The sequence below is a fragment of the Triturus cristatus genome, chromosome 6 (assembly GCF_964204655.1).
Source record: "Triturus cristatus chromosome 6, aTriCri1.1, whole genome shotgun sequence".
Taxonomy (NCBI): Eukaryota; Metazoa; Chordata; class Amphibia; order Caudata; family Salamandridae; genus Triturus; species Triturus cristatus.
In genome coordinates this window covers 773,871,890-773,888,388 of record NC_140589.1, presented here as the reverse complement: position 1 = coordinate 773,888,388, position 16,499 = coordinate 773,871,890, and positions in this window count along the sequence as shown.

Below are 16,499 nucleotides of genomic sequence, written 5' to 3'. Positions count from 1 at the left end.
CGTTGCTCCCCTACTGGAGTACGTGTGATATTAAACGATAATCATTACAACAAACAAATGATGGACGGAATGCTGACAATGCAGACATTCTCCCCCAGTCAAGAGATCTGGGTTAAATCCATCGTTCTTTTGCCCACTACGCCACCCCAGTTCAGACATGGCCATATGCAAATCAGTCTTGACCCTGTGCCTCATGGGAACAGTCCAGCCCGAACTGCCAAGCCATGTCTTCCCTGGACCGGAATCAAGCATCCTAGGACCGGTTTCTGGCTATCAGCCGTCATCAGCCAGGATAGCTTGACTCCAGTGGCGTAGTGAGCACGGGTCCCACGTCTGGGAATACCCATCCCACTTAGGGCGAAAAGCGTTACAACAAACAAATGATGGACGGAATGCTGACAATGCAGACATTCTCCCCCAGTCAAGAGATCTGGGTTAAATCCATCGTTCTTTTGCCCACTACGCCACCCCAGTTCAGACATGGCCATATGCAAATCAGTCTTGACCCTGTGCCTCATGGGAACAGTCCAGCCCGAACTGCCAAGCCATGTCTTCCCTGGACCGGAATCAAGCATCCTAGGACCGGTTTCTGGCTATCAGCCGTCATCAGCCAGGATAGCTTGACTCCAGTGGCGTAGTGAGCACGGGTCCCACATCTGGGAATACCCATCCCACTTAGGGCGAAAAGCGTTACAACAAACAAATGATGGACGGAATGCTGACAATGCAGACATTCTCCCCCAGTCAAGAGATCTGGGTTAAATCCATCGTTCTTTTGCCCACTACGCCACCCCAGTTCAGACATGGCCATATGCAAATCAGTCTTGACCCTGTGCCTCATGGGAACAGTCCAGCCCGAACTGCCAAGCCATGTCTTCCCTGGACCGGAATCAAGCATCCTAGGACCGGTTTCTGGCTATCAGCCGTCATCAGCCAGGATAGCTTGACTCCAGTGGCGTAGTGAGCACGGGTCCCACGTCTGGGAATACCCATCCCACTTAGGGCGAAAAGCGTTACAACAAACAAATGATGGACGGAATGCTGACAATGCAGACATTCTCCCCCAGTCAAGAGATCTGGGTTAAATCCATCGTTCTTTTGCCCACTACGCCACCCCAGTTCAGACATGGCCATATGCAAATCAGTCTTGACCCTGTGCCTCATGGGAACAGTCCAGCCCGAACTGCCAAGCCATGTCTTCCCTGGACCGGAATCAAGCATCCTGGGACCGGTTTCTGGCTATCAGCCGTCATCAGCCAGGATAGCTTGACTCCAGTGGCGTAGTGAGCACGGGTCCCACGTCTGGGAATACCCATCCCACTTAGGGCGAAAAGCGTTACAACAAACAAATGATGGACGGAATGCTGACAATGCAGACATTCTCCCCCAGTCAAGAGATCTGGGTTAAATCCATCGTTCTTTTGCCCACTACGCCACCCCAGTTCAGACATGGCCATATGCAAATCAGTCTTGACCCTGTGCCTCATGGGAACAGTCCAGCCCGAACTGCCAAGCCATGTCTTCCCTGGACCGGAATCAAGCATCCTAGGACCGGTTTCTGGCTATCAGCCGTCATCAGCCAGGATAGCTTGACTCCAGTGGCGTAGTGAGCACGGGTCCCACGTCTGGGAATACCCATCCCACTTAGGGCGAAAAGCGTTACAACAAACAAATGATGGACGGAATGCTGACAATGCAGACATTCTCCCCCAGTCAAGAGATCTGGGTTAAATCCATCGTTCTTTTGCCCACTACGCCACCCCAGTTCAGACATGGCCATATGCAAATCAGTCTTGACCCTGTGCCTCATGGGAACAGTCCAGCCCGAACTGCCAAGCCATGTCTTCCCTGGACCGGAATCAAGCATCCTAGGACCGGTTTCTGGCTATCAGCCGTCATCAGCCAGGATAGCTTGACTCCAGTGGCGTAGTGAGCACGGGTCCCACGTCTGGGAATACCCATCCCACTTAGGGCGAAAAGCGTTACAACAAACAAATGATGGACGGAATGCTGACAATGCAGACATTCTCCCCCAGTCAAGAGATCTGGGTTAAATCCATCGTTCTTTTGCCCACTACGCCACCCCAGTTCAGACATGGCCATATGCAAATCAGTCTTGACCCTGTGCCTCATGGGAACAGTCCAGCCCGAACTGCCAAGCCATGTCTTCCCTGGACCGGAATCAAGCATCCTAGGACCGGTTTCTGGCTATCAGCCGTCATCAGCCAGGATAGCTTGACTCCAGTGGCGTAGTGAGCACGGGTCCCACGTCTGGGAATACCCATCCCACTTAGGGCGAAAAGCGTTACAACAAACAAATGATGGACGGAATGCTGACAATGCAGACATTCTCCCCCAGTCAAGAGATCTGGGTTAAATCCATCGTTCTTTTGCCCACTACGCCACCCCAGTTCAGACATGGCCATATGCAAATCAGTCTTGACCCTGTGCCTCATGGGAACAGTCCAGCCCGAACTGCCAAGCCATGTCTTCCCTGGACCGGAATCAAGCATCCTAGGACCGGTTTCTGGCTATCAGCCGTCATCAGCCAGGATAGCTTGACTCCAGTGGCGTAGTGAGCACGGGTCCCACGTCTGGGAATACCCATCCCACTTAGGGCGAAAAGCGTTACAACAAACAAATGATGGACGGAATGCTGACAATGCAGACATTCTCCCCCAGTCAAGAGATCTGGGTTAAATCCATCGTTCTTTTGCCCACTACGCCACCCCAGTTCAGACATGGCCATATGCAAATCAGTCTTGACCCTGTGCCTCATGGGAACAGTCCAGCCCGAACTGCCAAGCCATGTCTTCCCTGGACCGGAATCAAGCATCCTGGGACCGGTTTCTGGCTATCAGCCGTCATCAGCCAGGATAGCTTGACTCCAGTGGCGTAGTGAGCACGGGTCCCACGTCTGGGAATACCCATCCCACTTAGGGCGAAAAGCGTTACAACAAACAAATGATGGACGGAATGCTGACAATGCAGACATTCTCCCCCAGTCAAGAGATCTGGGTTAAATCCATCGTTCTTTTGCCCACTACGCCACCCCAGTTCAGACATGGCCATATGCAAATCAGTCTTGACCCTGTGCCTCATGGGAACAGTCCAGCCCGAACTGCCAAGCCATGTCTTCCCTGGACCGGAATCAAGCATCCTAGGACCGGTTTCTGGCTATCAGCCGTCATCAGCCAGGATAGCTTGACTCCAGTGGCGTAGTGAGCACGGGTCCCACGTCTGGGAATACCCATCCCACTTAGGGCGAAAAGCGTTACAACAAACAAATGATGGACGGAATGCTGACAATGCAGACATTCTCCCCCAGTCAAGAGATCTGGGTTAAATCCATCGTTCTTTTGCCCACTACGCCACCCCAGTTCAGACATGGCCATATGCAAATCAGTCTTGACCCTGTGCCTCATGGGAACAGTCCAGCCCGAACTGCCAAGCCATGTCTTCCCTGGACCGGAATCAAGCATCCTAGGACCGGTTTCTGGCTATCAGCCGTCATCAGCCAGGATAGCTTGACTCCAGTGGCGTAGTGAGCACGGGTCCCACGTCTGGGAATACCCATCCCACTTAGGGCGAAAAGCGTTACAACAAACAAATGATGGACGGAATGCTGACAATGCAGACATTCTCCCCCAGTCAAGAGATCTGGGTTAAATCCATCGTTCTTTTGCCCACTACGCCACCCCAGTTCAGACATGGCCATATGCAAATCAGTCTTGACCCTGTGCCTCATGGGAACAGTCCAGCCCGAACTGCCAAGCCATGTCTTCCCTGGACCGGAATCAAGCATCCTAGGACCGGTTTCTGGCTATCAGCCGTCATCAGCCAGGATAGCTTGACTCCAGTGGCGTAGTGAGCACGGGTCCCACGTCTGGGAATACCCATCCCACTTAGGGCGAAAAGCGTTACAACAAACAAATGATGGACGGAATGCTGACAATGCAGACATTCTCCCCCAGTCAAGAGATCTGGGTTAAATCTGTCCATCACCACCCCCTTTTTCCCTAATCGATTTTATCCACACTCAGTGTGGGAGGGTATGCTCAGACGTGAGTCCCTTGCTCATTGCACCATCAGGATTCAGGCAAGCCGGGCCGACGAAGGCTGTGATGCCAGAAACCGGTTCCCGGAAGCTTGTTTCCTTCCCAGTATAAGAATTGGCTTGGTAGTTTGGTTTGCCCTGTTCCCATCATGCACTGGGACAAGTACAGACTAATTTGCATGTAGCCAGGTTCTGAGCTGGGATGGTGCAGTGAGCTAAAAAACGGTGATGGATTAAAACCATGATCTCTTGACTTGGTAAGAGTATTCTGCATCATTCAGAAACTCTGTCCATCACCACCCCCTTTTTCCCTAATCGATTTTATCCACACTCAGTGTGGGAGGGTATGCTCAGACGTGAGTCCCTTGCTCATTGCACCATCAGGATTCAGGCAAGCCGGGCCGACGAAGGCTGTGATGCCAGAAACCGGTTCCCGGAAGCTTGTTTCCTTCCCAGTATAAGAATTGGCTTGGTAGTTTGGTTTGCCCTGTTCCCATCATGCACTGGGACAAGTACAGACTAATTTGCATGTAGCCAGGTTCTGAGCTGGGATGGTGCAGTGAGCTAAAAAACGGTGATGGATTAAAACCATGATCTCTTGACTTGGTAAGAGTATTCTGCATCATTCAGAAACTCTGTCCATCACCACCCCCTTTTTCCCTAATCGATTTTATCCACACTCAGTGTGGGAGGGTATGCTCAGACGTGAGTCCCTTGCTCATTGCACCATCAGGATTCAGGCAAGCCGGGCCGACGAAGGCTGTGATGCCAGAAACCGGTTCCCGGAAGCTTGTTTCCTTCCCAGTATAAGAATTGGCTTGGTAGTTTGGTTTGCCCTGTTCCCATCATGCACTGGGACAAGTACAGACTAATTTGCATGTAGCCAGGTTCTGAGCTGGGATGGTGCAGTGAGCTAAAAAACGGTGATGGATTAAAACCATGATCTCTTGACTTGGTAAGAGTATTCTGCATCATTCAGAAACTCTGTCCATCACCACCCCCTTTTTCCCTAATCGATTTTATCCACACTCAGTGTGGGAGGGTATGCTCAGACGTGAGTCCCTTGCTCATTGCACCATCAGGATTCAGGCAAGCCGGGCCGACGAAGGCTGTGATGCCAGAAACCGGTTCCCGGAAGCTTGTTTCCTTCCCAGTATAAGAATTGGCTTGGTAGTTTGGTTTGCCCTGTTCCCATCATGCACTGGGACAAGTACAGACTAATTTGCATGTAGCCAGGTTCTGAGCTGGGATGGTGCAGTGAGCTAAAAAACGGTGATGGATTAAAACCATGATCTCTTGACTTGGTAAGAGTATTCTGCATCATTCAGAAACTCTGTCCATCACCACCCCCTTTTTCCCTAATCGATTAAACGATAATCACCCTATGCCAGAACGGATGTGTGCGGTTGCAGAGGATACTATATTAGCTTCTCTCCCTCGTACTTTGTGGGCCACTTCGGATACTGATGTGGGACAGATGGTGATTCCGCCTGTCCACATTAGTGTCCAGGAGGGTGCGGTGTTACCACGCCTCCCTCAGTATCGTATTTCCCAGGAGGGGGAGGAGGCACTCATATGGATTGTGCAGGATTTGATTAAGGTGGGAGTAGTGGAGGAAGTTCCCTACAATGTCTGCAACAGTCCTATTTTACCCATTTTGAAGAAAGATACCGATACTAGGGTTTATCGTTTTATTATTGACTTAAGGGAAGTGAATAAGATAGTGATACCTCAGTATCCAGTGGTTTCTGATATCACGACGTTACTTACTCTGGTCCCGCCAACGGCGACCACATTTTCAGTTATCGATTTGAAAAATGCTTTCTTTTCGATTCCTATTCATCCCGATAGCCGATACCTCTTCGGCTTTACTTTGAATAATAGGTCTTATAGATTTTGTAGAGTCCATCAGGGTTATACAGAGAGTACTAGTATTTACAGTCAAGCATTGAAAAGACAATTGGATTCCTTTGTTCTGCCTGATGGTGTAGCCCTTATACAATATGTCGATGACATCTTGTTGGCGGCCGACACTCCTGAGCTGTGTGAGGAGTGTACGTTATCTTTGCTTTCCTTTTTGGCATCCCACAACCACAAAGTGTCGAGGAAGAAATTGCAATTCTGTAGACCAAAGGTGACTTATTTAGGTCACCTTTTGTCTAAGGAGGGGCGTGCACTCACACCAGATCGTATTCAAGCAATTTTGGACACGCCAGTACCTTCCACACAGAAGGATGTGCGTGCATTTTTGGGTCTTGCCTCTTTCTGTAGGCAATGGATATTGGGGTTCTCACACATAGTTAAGCCATTGTTAGCACTTTTGACAAAAGATACCCCAATTCCTCTTCCCTGGTCGAATGAGTGTGAACTTGCCTTTCAGCAATTGCGACAAGCCCTTCGCTCAGCACCAGTGTTAGGGACCCCTGATTATACGAAGCCTTTTACACTTTATGTGCATGAGAAAGATGGATGTGCATTATCAGTTTTAGTGCAGATGCACGACGACAAGTATCGCCCTTGTGCATATTTTTCGGCTGTACTTGATCCTGTTGCCCGAGCATTGCCTGGTTGTTTTCGCTCGGTTGCGGCGACAGCTGTGTCAATACGCCAAAGCGAGGGAATTGTGTTATCTCATAAGCTGTTGGTATAGTTCCCCATGCTGTTGATGCTCTGCTTAATCAGACAAAGACGCAGCATTTGACCAGTGCTCGTTTAACGGGATATGAGTTGACACTTTTGGCTCCTCATATTACGTTAAAGAGGTGTGCAACGTTAAATCCAGCCACATTGTTGCCGTTCCCGGAAACTCAGTCTGAAGCACGAAAAGCACATGACTGTATTCTTGTGACTGAGGAACAGACAAAGGGTCGTATTGATCTCCAGGATACGCCCTTTACAGATGTAGATGGAGAACTGTGGGTGGACGGATCATGCCTGAAGCTACCAGATGGTACGACTTCAGCAGCGTATGCAATTACCACATTACAAACAATAGTGGAGACAGCACGCATACCGCAGAAATCAGCTCAAGCAGCGGAACTGATAGCATTAACACGAGCATGTGAGCTCAGTGCAGGATTGTGTGTGAATGTTTATACAGATAGCCGCTATGCCTTCGGAGTAGCGCACGATTTTGGCCTACTCTGGAAGGAGAGAGGGTTCCTAACGTCACATGGAGCACAGATAATGTATGGAGAGTTAGTTCATAACCTTTTGACTGCATTAACATATCCAAAGAAGATTGCTATAGTTAAATGTAGTGCCCATAAAAAGGTGGTTGATAAAGTTGGAGAAGGGAATGCTTTTGTAGACCGGGTGGCACGAGAGACGGCGATGCAGCCTGGCTCTACTGCAATGTATGTTGTAAAGTCACAGGCAGAAAGATGGCACGATGCTAGGAGAGAAGTGCTGGAGATACAGAGAGCCGCTTCCGATAAAGAACGGGAGTAGTGGTCCAATGATGGAGAATTAGATGACGAAGGGTGTTGGAGAAGTAAGCAGATGGATAAATGGAAGTTACCCACAGCTTTTGTACAAACTATGGTTCAGATGGCACATGGACTAGCGCATGTCGGAGCTTCCGCAATTGTAAAATTACGCACACGAGTTTGGGAGCATCCGGAGATCGCTAGTACGGCAAAGAGGGTAGTGCAGACCTGCATGATTTGCCTGAGGTACAACCCAGGAAAGGGTACACAAACTCCAGCAGGAGGATTTGAAACACATACTGCACCCTTTGAGGTTTTGCAGATGGATTACATTCAGCTTGAGCGCTGTAACAATTTGAAGTATGTTCTAGTAGTGGTTTGTGCCTTCAGTAAATGGGTTGAGGCATACCCTACGAAAGACAATACTGCAATGACTACAGCCAAGATGCTATTGAAGGAGTTCTTCCCTCGATATGGTGTTTGTAGATTGTTGTGGAGTGATAACGGACCTCATTTTATAGCAGACGTTATCAAGTATGTCCTGAAAGGACTGGGAATTACCCAGAAATTTCATGCAGTGTTTCACCCTCAGTCTGCGGGATTGGTTGAGAAATATAACGGTACTTTGAAGCTTAAGATCGCTAAGATCCAAGCTTCGATTTCTTTGACTTGGCCAGACGCTTTACCGCTGGCATTATTGTCAATTAGATCGATACCGCATTCTCGGACCAGTCTCACACCCTATGAGATCGTGTTTGGACGCCCAATGAATATTTGGGGTCCACCGAAACCGAAGTCAGTGTATGATGTACCTTGTGTAATGATGAATGATTATCTGGCACAGTTAACGGATAATTTGGTTTCTATTCATCAACAGGTTCGAGAAGCGCTCCCTGATCGGTCCACAGGTGAAGGACATAACCTTCGGCCTGGAGACCATGTTATGATCAAGGTGTTTGAAAGGACGAACAGTCTGGAGCCGAGATGGGTTGGTCCTGAGCAAGTCTTGCTCGCAACGAGGACAGCTGTGCGAGTTTCCAATCGGAAGAACTGGATCCCCTCCTTGCACTGTCGTAAAGTGCCGCCTGGATTAGTGGAGCCTGCTGTATTGACCGACCATCTAGAAATCCTGATGGCAGAGTCAAGCCGTGCTGTGGAACCGAACAACACTGAGGAGCTCTTCCCGGACCAAGCGATTCCTGGAGGAAGAAGATATCATCTCAGACCGAGGAAGTGATTTTTTTCTGTACCAGGACACGTTGTCAGAACGGCCCTTAGGTTAGTGAAACGGAGAGCCAATGAGGCAATGGGGGGGATCAGCCCTGCATTAGTGTAGTGACACCCGTCTTGGCCCGCTGGTGAAGAAATCAACGGCTGCCTAAGGGGAAGAGTTCTGACAACCTTTTAGTTTCAGGAAGATATTGACTTTTACTATAACATGGAGAAGAGGAAGATGTTGTGTGCGACAAGTTTTATTATCATTGTAGCCATTGTTGGTATAACCACGTGGTTTGTTGAGGATGTGACTCCTGCCCGTGAGTTACTTGTTTTGACTACTCCAGTGCCTGAGGAGCACTACTTTTACACCCTTCCGTATCAAGAACTGAAGCATCGTCAGTCTTATTTGAATAACACTTTTATCCAGATGTTGCATCATACCCATGTTGCCACAAATGCTACGAACTGTTGGATATGTGGTATGATGCCAGCTCATCAGAAGAAAGGAGGAACGCCGTTCATACCTCTTCCTTTCTCTCATAACGGCTCTTGTAGAGCATGGTACACTTTGCTTTTTGCCACACGGAAACCTACAGTGGGACGATTACTTTTTAGACTTAACTGGGAATGTCATCAAGATAAAGAAGGCTATCCACAAGCGAATGGGACAATATGGGAGTGGGAAGAATATCGACCAGACAATGAATCAATTCCCTATATCTTCACGAACACCAGAGACACTGCTGGAAACGAACAATTTGTGATTCAAGTGGCACAAGCTCAAGCGGACCTGTGTGTTCAGAGTGTGGGTCATATTCCTGTTGGTGTTAGTGACTGTATTATTGTGTTGAATATAGATGGATTAAATAATAGTACTTTCTTAGCTTCCCATAATACATATTTCGTATGTGGGAATAAGGGTTATTATCGCTTACCAGCCGGCTGGTCCGGAGTATGTTATGTAGCATTTTTATTGCCCCCTGTATTCTTAGCGCCTGCATCCTTTCATAAAGACTTGAAGTTATTGAACAATGTAACTGTAAATAGGTATAAACGTACTCTATCTATTGAGGATGTTGACCAAACTAACACTAGTTTACAGCAGTATGTTGATTTTAACTTAGGATTGTTTTTCTTTGTTGGAGCTGCCCTAAATAGTAGGAAGGTTCGAAGATTAACAAGAGTTGTAGAGGCTGTAACGAATCAAGCTGCTGCTGCTCTTGGGAATCTTACGGAAGAATTACAAATCACTAGAATTGTTGCATTACAGAATCGTATGGTATTAGATGTTATGTTAGCAGACAGAGGTGGAGCATGTAGGATTATCGGAAGTAGCTGTTGTGTATTTATTCCTGACCACACGCCATCAGTCTATAACGCCATTAATAAATTGCATAAAATCGCAGCTGAGATCCATACAGAAAATGGCACTTGGACCTTTTCTGGATGGTTTTGGGCATTGATTACTACATGGGGATGGAAAGTTTTAACTGGCCTCTGTATTATTGTAGCAGTTCTGTTTTCCTGTTGCACCTGTGTTCAGTGTGGTCCTTTACTCTGTTCCTTATGTGTGTCATTCTGTATTCCTGATAAGAAAGCTATTGCCAATGTCACCTATCAGAAACATTTAAACAAAGAGGTGGAAGAGATGATGAAAATTGACGTATATGATGATTATCCTACCAAGCCGAATGTCTTCAGTAAATGCTGAAAGGGTCGTCTGTTGAAAACTAAAACAGCGATATGATTAAGCATTCACTAAAGACATGAATTCTCTCTAGTTAAAGCATGTTTCTTGTCTTATGCTGACTAATGTCCGGACTCCATTTTGTATTATCATGTCTCCACGTGCTTTGCACGAGAAGAGTCCTACCTTTTCGCTAGTTGCTCTTGTAATCTGCCTAGTAACAGTCTATAAATAGCTCCTTTGTCCGTCTGGCGCATGTCCAGACTTGACCACATCTGTTATCAGTTAGTCCTTGTTTGACCATGTTTTCGTGGGCTCAGGAAATTGTTAACTCTGCCCACATATTGATCCTGTATCGAAAATGTCCATAAATGGTAATGAATTTTGCTCTATGTTGTATCCACCCACTTATGAGCCCCTCTGTTGTGTATAAAAGGGGACCGCGTACGCAAGTTCTGTGTGCTACTCTATGCAATACTGAAGAGTGTTGTGTAGGTTGTAGGACCACCCTTAAGGGTTAATAAACTCTGTCTTTGTATTTGCAGTTTCCGTGCCAACTTTCTTCTAGCTTTCGTTACAGGAGAGCGAACCCTAGTATTTTGCGGGCCTAGCTGGGGCCTGTACTCATCAGCCGGACATACCCTACATCATTGACCACAAAGGGGAAGGTGATGGCAGCCTTGCACTTCTTTGCTACTGGTACCTTTCAGTACACTGTGGCTATTGCTGGTGGTATGTCGCAAACTATGTTCAGTCGTGTGCTACGCGATGTCTTGGAGGGGATGTTGCATTTCCTTGACCTGTACATCAAGTTTCCTAGCCCAGATCAACTCACAGACATAAAGGATGCTTTTTATACACTGGGGATGCCGAACATCATCGGATCTATTGATGGTACACATGTGGCCCTGGTACCACCACGGGCACATGAGCAGGCATACAGGAAACATTTCCACTCCATCTATGCTCTGGTGGTATGTCTTGCAGACATGATTATCACACATGTGTGTGCACATTTCCCCGGTTCTGCGCACGATGCCTACATCATGAGGAGTAGTCGCATTGCAACGCTGATGTCACAGATGCCAGACCAGCGTGCCTGGCTTGTCAGTGTGTACTGACTGTTTAGCATTGTGTGTGTTTGGCAATGTTGTATTCCACCCTCTTTCAAAACTCGGCTAATTGTTCAATTGTTTGTATGTAGGTGACTCTGGATACCCCAACATGCCATGGTTGCTGACAACCCTCAGGAACCCTGTGACACCAGCCGAGATGCGCTACAATGAGGCACATGGTTGGACCAGGAAGGTGATTGAGCGTACCTTTGGTCTCCTGAAAAGCCTCTTCCGCTGCCTGGACAAGACCGGAGGGGCCCTCCCATATGACCCTGCAAAGGTGTGCAAAATTATCCTTGTATGCTGCATGCTACACACCATGGCAGTGCGGAAGAAGTTACCTCTCATCCAGGATGACAATGACCTACCTCCACCACCTGTGGAGCATCCAAGCCTGGGCCACGATGCCAGTGATGATGATGAGGAGGGTGACGTCCGCACACAGCTCATCAACAACTTCTTCACCTGAACGTGAGTTTACAGGGTTGTTATGTCAATGTATTGAGTTAGCCTGAAATGTGCTGGGGCTGCTCTGTTGCTGTTTGAGTGTGTGTGTGTGCTACTTGACTGGATGCGTGCAGTGATGTGTCCTTTCAGGTGGTCTGTACCCCGCAATAGTGTTGAACTGCTAACTTGTTTCTGTGTAGGTTTATTGTGACATGTTTTGTGCATGTGTATTGCATTTCTCTCCTGTTCTGCTGTGCTTCTGACTGTGTCTTGTGTCTGTCCTTCCCAGGGTACTTTGCCTGTTGTTTGGTCATCACTGACCCCCAACACCCAGAATCCAACACCAGGCTGGAAGTTGTCAATTCCCATCAAGTGATGTACCACACACCCCTGGACTTCTATTCTCCGACACTTTGTGACCGTGTGTCCACTGTAACGTAGAATTACCTTGCAACTGTTGTGGAATAAACATGTTGCTGATGTGTAATGAACCTGTGCTATGCTTTGTTATGTGCGTTGTCTGTCTTCCCACATCTGACTGACATTTGCTTACCTCACCTGTGGGATTGTTACCACTGACTGTGGATAGGTGTGGTGTCTGTGCATTTCAATGTATTCCAGGTCAACATCATTGTGTGGGATGAGTAACATGGCCATGGTGAGCATGCGTTGTGGTGCCATAGTGGTGTGTCTCCCACACATGTGTCACATCACCATGACTCACATAACGGTGATCACATTGCTGTAGTATTTGGCATGCACTGTGTTGTTTAGCAGATCAACATCTCCATGACACATAACAAGTTGGAATCACAACAGAGGCAAGTATAGTGTACTGGTGAGTTTATTTACAAACATGTGTGAGGATAGTGCACAGGATGGTGGGTGCTGTACATGGGGTTTTGAATCCAAAGTGACACTGGGCCCCCTTGGGTGTTGTTACTGGTGGTGTTGTCCGTAGCTTCCTTGGGATCCTGTGTCCCTGTGCTGTCGGTGTTCTGTGTCCTTGGTGGTCTGTCCATGTTGGCGGGGGTGCCCTGTCTGTTGCCAGATGCTGGAGGCGTGGGTACAGGGGGTGCAGATGTTTGTACTGCTGGTGCTGCATGATGACTCACACCAGAGGTGCCAGGTTGTTCTTCGTCATCCGAAGAGGACAGAGACTGATCCACACCAGAGAGCTGAGGGTCCACCAGAGTCTGGGACAGGGAATCCTCTTCATTTGCTGCTGTGTCCCCAGCACCACCTGTGTTTGGAAGAGACACACAAAGTGAGTTATGTTTCTACAGGCATCAATGGTTCACATACATGACATTTTCTACTGTACGTCAGGATGCGTGCCTGTACACTGCTTTGTCCAAAGTTGTCACGGACAGAGATTGATATTGTTGTGGCACATTGCCCAGCCAACATGAAACATTTCAATGTGCATGTCGAAGTGTGTGCATGCCCAGCTCATGTATAGATTTGTCTGTACATGGCCATTACTACTCAAGGGCCATCACGTTGCTGACACAGGTGTGTCATCCCTGTACACATTTGACCTTTAACAAGGACATACGTGCAATTCCGCTGAGGATATGTTGTAAGATTGGGGCATGTGTGGTCGTGGATTTTGCTAGTCTTTGTGTGTCACATTGGGGTATTGGTACGACATGGTCACAGTCCGGTATGCCTTTGATCTCTTGGGGGAAAGTGTTTTGTTACAGTGTTCCTAGTTCCGATCTCATTTCATACAAGTGATGATGTCACCATCGTTAATGATTCTGGTGCTGAATTTTGTACGTGCATATGTGATTTGACTTGTCAATGTTCTCCATGGTGACATGGATTGGGCAAGGCAGCACTCTGGCTTTTCAGTGCTTATGACAGTGAGAGCCGGTGGTGTGTGTGTTGCGGTTTGGCTGCTGTGAGTAGCATGTCTCCTCAAATGCAGTCCAGGTTAGACCATGTGTCTACAGTGTCTATGTCAGTGAGTGGTGTGTTGTTTGAAGGATGCATATGTTGCAGCACGATGTAGGAGTGGAATGCAGATCACAACAGCACCAAGTGTTTACGAGACCATGCTATGGTGTCGGCTATATTGTGTCCATTCCTCCATTCACTGTCAGATGTCCCGTCAATGATGTATATGTGAATTCCTGTGTGTTTTGTGGAATGTATTATATATGGATATCCACACTTGTCATCTGCAAGACACACCTCCACAGCCAGGCCTCGGGGCACCCCTGGAAACTGCATCCCCTGAGTTTGGACATATGGTTTCAATGGCTGTGTGTGCGACAGTGTTTGGCTTGGCCTGTGCGTATGTGTGATTTTCATCCACATCATTTATCAGGCCCATGTGTCAGACATCTTGCCCAGGCATTATCTTTGTGAGTGACTGGTACCACGTGTGCAATATGTCTTAGCATAGAAGGTGTGTGTATGGCCAGCATTGGTGTTATTTTTTTTCAAGTCAGGACCTCCTTCTCCCCCAGGCCAGTTATCCCATCATTAAGCGTGCCACCATTGCAGTGGGTGCAGGTTAACTTTCAGGATGTCAGTTAGTGCAGTCCTGGTGTTTGTTGGTGCCCAGTTCCCAGCTGGGCCTTGTGCTCCCCACAACAGAGCCCAGTGTCAGACATCTTGTCAGTCCATTCCCACTCCCTGTGAGGCGAGCATGGTTCAGTGTGAGCTTGCTGGGCCATGTGGGTGGGTGGGGAATGTCTGTGACTGCAACTCCCGTAATGCCTTTGGCTACACTCCCCTTCCCAGCATGCCCATACTTCCTCCCTTCTGACTCTGCTTCCCTGTGAGGGAGTGTGACAGCAATGGCAAGATGGCTGACTGTGAAGTCCTGGTCACACGGCAGAACCCAGTGCAGTGTATCTTTGGGTGATATTTTACTACAGTGTGAGTCAATGCATTATACCCGGTGAGTTGTGTGGAGTTTGTGTTGAGGGGTGTGTGTGTCTTCACATGCTGGTAAGTAGGGTCAGAGCTGTCAGTCCTCCTTCCCACCCGGCCAGACATCCCACCATGAAACGTGCTTCCATTGGAGGGTGTGCAAGTTGGCTTTCAGGATGTCAGGCAGTGGTGTCCTGCTTCTGATTTGCGCACAACCCCTGCCATGGCCTTGTGCTCCCCACAGCAGGACCCAGTGTCAGCCATCTTGTCAGTCATTTTCCACTCCCTGTGATGTGGGCATAGTTCAGAGAGGCCTTGATGGGCCAATTGGGAGGGGGAGCATTATCTGTAACTACAAACCCCATCATGCTTTTGGATACACTCCCTTTACCTGCATACCCACTATTCCTTCCTGTCAATCAGCTGCACTGTGAGGTAGTGTGTTTGTGGTGGCAAACTGTCTAACAGTGTTTATTTAGCTTTGTGCTACTGCCTTGCTCTATTTGTTGGTAGGTTTGTGCATGGCATGACACAGTTACAAGTCACTATGAGATGGTAGGTATTGTGTTTCTCTGACTAGCATACACATCTTGGGATGATTATCAATTGGTCACTGTGGCTTTGCTAACGGTGCATGGTTTTACTGTTCCCTTGCCACACAATATTGAGTCTATTGGTTGTGTACTCACCAGGTTCCGGTATGTCTGATAGACCATGGACGCTCTCTCATGGTAGGATGTCCCGCACCTTCTCCTCCCAGGCCTTGAAGTACTGGTTTGGCAGGAGGGCCACCGCCAGTGCGCTGAGTCAAGGCGTGATCTTTCTCGATGAGTTTCTTGACCCTCCTGCGCACGTCATACCACCTGTTCTGGATATCATCCTTTGTGTGCAACATTGGTGCTTGTGCGTTCACCTTGTCCACGATCCTCACCCACATCTTTGATTTCTGTGACATGGGGGTCCTTTGGACTAATGTACCAAACAAATGTGGCTCTACTCTGATGATCTCGTCTACCAGCACTTCTAGCTCACTATCTGTGAACTTTGGATTCTTCTTTGGGGGCATGGTGATGGGTGGTGGTGGTGAGGGTGCAAGTGAGGGTGGGTATGTGTCAGTTTTGCTAGGTATATGTGTGTGTGCTTTTGGTGAGGTGCTAATGGTGTGAAAGTTGTGTGATGGGTGAGTTGTGAGTTTGTCTGTAGGTGCTGTCTGATGGTGTTCTCTGCTGGCTGTTGTCTTGAATTTGCAAAGGATCATGGTAGTGATTGGTGTCCTTTATATAACTGGAGTTGTGGGTGTGTCTTTGTTCCAAGTTTTTTTGGGGATATTTATTGACTTTGTCATTGCTTGTTTGGTCCTTTTTTTGTATTTTTTCCTTTGGGTTTTCTAGGCATGAAGGAGACGTTCTTCTGACTGAGACGGGCGCTGATGTTGGCTCGTGCGGGCTTCTCCGGGTCTTTCACGCTGACTTTCTTCTGTGTTTCATACGCGTCGGTTGCGGAGATCTCTATTGCTTCAGGTCCCTGTTTTCTGTGCATGTCGGTCATGCGGCTTGGGCTCCGTGCGAGTCGGTCTGGTTTTACACGCATTGCATCGTATTGCGCGGATCGGACATCGCGGGTACGTGTCGGTCGGGTTCATTCCTGGTGCGTGTCGGTCG